General features: G+C 26.7%; 1 protein-coding gene across 3 annotated transcripts in view; it reads right to left on the bottom strand.

Moving 5' to 3' along the window:
- The window catches only part of LOC117174566 (inositol-trisphosphate 3-kinase B), a 157,529-nt gene that overhangs the window by 144,185 nt on the left and 9,609 nt on the right, over positions 1-3,735 (bottom strand). The window lies entirely within an intron of this gene.

Genomic DNA, 3,735 nt, shown 5'->3' with positions numbered 1-3,735 from the left:
GGGGGGAGGATCCTTCATTCATGTACGCCATTTTTAAAAATTCGAAAATGAAACATAAAACTGTTTTTTTACATATCAAAGAAATCTGGTGTCTGAATAACGAACCTAGCAAATAACAATTTAAAAAAATCAGGGAACTTTATTGCTTAGGGAAAAGTCAGGGATTTAGAAAAAAAAGTGCAAAAGCCAGAAAATTTTCTATAACTTTAAATAAGTCTCGTAGAAAATTTACTTCTTATTTAAAACTCATATTTTGATATTGAAAAGTCAAACTGAAATCTTTTTTACAGTGAGGGGGGGGGAGGGGTAGCAATGTTTTGTTACGTTTCGTTATAGGGTTGTAAGAGGGTCTTGGAGAGGGACTATAATCCGTTACATAAGTTAAGTATGACCCCTTATTAATTTTCAATTTTAAATAAATTGTTAAAAAAAAAAGAATCAAAGTTTTTTGAGTAGAGAAAGAGCAGCTAGGATTTGCCGTTTTACTGCAGAGCACAATCTTCAATTAATTTTAAAATACTGTCATGTACGCCATAAAACCCTCCCATTGAAGAAGAAAAAATTAATGGTCCCTGCCGTAATTCAGAGCGAGGTCACGACTGTATTTAAAATTGTTCCAGATCTTTTCTCGTGCTTCTCGACACTAATATATTTGCTGTATAAATTATATAACACTCATTGGTTCTATATGGTGTGAAACTCACAAATGACTTTTTTTCTTTTAATTAAAACAGGTTTTGCTCACGTAATACTAATCAGTCCTAATTAAATTAAACGGAAATACATTTCCAGATTTAATTTACCTTATTTCTATTATTGTAACTAACAATTTAAAATCACAACAGTTTTTTTGTAAGCTTAGTAAATGTAAAAGTTACATCGTAGAGTAAAAAAAACCATCCCATTACGCTCAACTTATCAATGAATCATTGATTCATTGCGTGAGAATAAATTGATACCTATAAGAAGTAATAGATACATGACGTATGTGCTCACTGTTCACAAATGATAAATTGTTGTAGTCATTTCTTATATTTTTAGCATTTTTTTATCTTTCTTGCAAAAAGGCACACGATTCTAGATAAAAACTTTATCTGCTATTGTTTTGACTTCCTTTTATATTCCAGAATTTTAAAAGCCGTGAGAATGGACAAATAATTTATATTTCACTTCACAAAGGGTGATGGAGAACAACTTTTTATTCGATTTAAAACTCTTAATTTTGAGACATTCAAACTTCAAAACCCGAAATGCTCTCAAAATAGGGAAAATAAGGTGATTTGTTAAGAAAGGAAGGGAAAAAATAAATATAATGTATGGGTACAATGCTGAATTCAATTTGAAAGGTTTAAAGTTTCAAGTCAAAATATATTGTATATTCAACAAGATAGTTCAATTTTCAACTATTAGAGACGAATTTCAAACCAAATAGTTCATGTTTTAACCAAATAGTTAAATATTTAAGCCAAAAAGACGAAAAATCCTACCAAAAAAGATGAATTTTCTATTAAAAAAAAAACGAATTTTCAACTAAAAGTTGCGTTTTCGCAACAAATCTGACTTTTAAGAAATTCTTGAAATTTTAACAGGAAAAATTAATTTTCAACCGAACAGTTGAATTTTCCAATAAGAACATTCCTACCAAAAAAAGATGAATTTTCTATCCAAAAAGACGAATTTTCAACAAAACAGTTGAATTGAAACAAAAATTACTTTTTAAGAAAATAGATAAATTTCAACAACAAAAAATTAAACTTTAACCAAGCAGTGGAATATTCAATGAAATAGTTGATCTTTAAGGCTAAAGGGACGAATTTTCGACAATATTAACCTTCAACAAAAAACATTTGCATTTTCAATTTCATAGTTGAATTTTCAAGACAAAAAGACGTACTCTTTAGAATAATTTTTACCAAAAGAGATGAATTTTCAAACCAAAAAAATGAATTCTCAACAAAAGAGTAGCACTTTCAACCATTAAATATATTTCAGTCAGTGGAGAAAAGAAATTTCAACAAAACTTATTTTTCAACCAGATAGTTACATATGTTCTAGCGAAATAATAGAAATTTAACAAATATTTAACAAAATGAATTTTCAACAAAAGAGTAGAACTTTCTACCATGAAATATATTTCAGTTAATAGAGAAAAGAAATTTCATCAAAACTATTACTTTTCAACCAGACAGTTAAATATCAAAGCAAAATAATAAAATTTTCAACTAAAAAATACCAATTTTGAGCAACAAAGTAGAATTATTAAACAAAAAACACTCATTTTCTAAAAAAACGATTGAATTTCCAACAAAAAATGTAATTTCTAAGAAAATAGTGGAATTTTGAATTATAAACGATTAGTTTCCAACTAAAAATATAAAGTTAAAAAATAGTTCAATCATCAAGCAACAGAATGTACGTTTAACAAATTAGTTGAAATTTCAACAAAGAAAGATTAATGCTCAATGAAAAATTCAGTAGTTGATTTCTTATCCAAAAATGATCAATTTTGAACTAGTAATAGAGTAATTAAATTGTCAGTTAAAAAATACAATTTAAACAAAAAAACTTCAAAAAAGAGAAAACTTTCAACAAGTTGAATTATCAATCAAAAAAGATGAATTCTTAATGAAAATTTTCACAGTTGAATTTCCAAATCAAAACGATCAATTTTCATCTAAAGAGAAACGAATTTTTATTAAAATAATTAAATCTTAAAGGAAATAGAGTTGAATTTTTCACCATAATCGGTGAATTCTGAACCAAAAATATAATAATGGACAATTAAATTGAAAAGAATCAACTTTTAACGAAAAATAGTTGACTTTTCTAATTGGCTTATATTTATTCAGTTTGCATCTAAGCGAACAAAATGAGAAAAAAGGTTGGAAAAAGAGGATTTCTTCAAAAAAGGGAAGAAGAGGGGAACAGGGAAAAAAGATTGAAGTCTACACATCTACTAGTTTTAGTTTCAGAAATTTGTATCCAATAAGAACCATATTGCAATACAATTTAAATTTAAATTAGTCAAAATTTAAGTCAGGAAAAGTGACTGATTTGTTTGTTATAAGAAAATAGTGAAACTTTTTCTAAAATAAAATTCTTAATCATATTGGGTATATCATTTAGAACGGCTGATTTAATTAGTGAAAGTTACTGATTAATTCGTTCAAAATGAATGGTTACAGTTACAACTTAGATAATTCTATATTACTGATTAAATCAGTGAACGTCATTGATCAGATCAATTCGTCTTCGTTGGTAGAAAATAAATTTTCTTGGTTCAAAACTAATCTCTACAGTTGAATTCAACTTTTTTTTCATTTGAAATGAAAATATTTTTTTGTTCAAATATCAAATATTCCTACATTTACCGTTGAAAATGTATATTTTTTATTTTAAATTCAATCACTTGGTTGAAAGTTTAAAAAATCATTTTGTTGTTAACGATTTATTATTTTAGATAAAAAATCGTTTGTATTTTGTTGGTTGAAAAATAATTTTTTGACTGAAAATTCAACTATTCCATTTTTAGTTGAAAATACATCTTGTTTGAAATTTTTCAACTTTTTTGAAAGTGTAACTACATTGTTAAACATTCGTTTCTACAGTCTCATCCATAATGAGAAGGTATTATTTTTATATGAAAACTGACTTGGGCGTATTTCATAAAATGTCGACGTTTTGAAGTCCCTTGAGTCATAAAAAAAAGTTTTTACGTCGGTGTATGTCTGTCGT

Source organism: Belonocnema kinseyi, chromosome 6 (genome assembly GCF_010883055.1).
Source record: "Belonocnema kinseyi isolate 2016_QV_RU_SX_M_011 chromosome 6, B_treatae_v1, whole genome shotgun sequence".
Taxonomy (NCBI): domain Eukaryota; kingdom Metazoa; phylum Arthropoda; class Insecta; order Hymenoptera; family Cynipidae; genus Belonocnema; species Belonocnema kinseyi.
The sequence above is the reverse complement of the archived record's forward strand: the minus strand, read 5'-3'. Positions and strand labels throughout refer to the sequence as shown.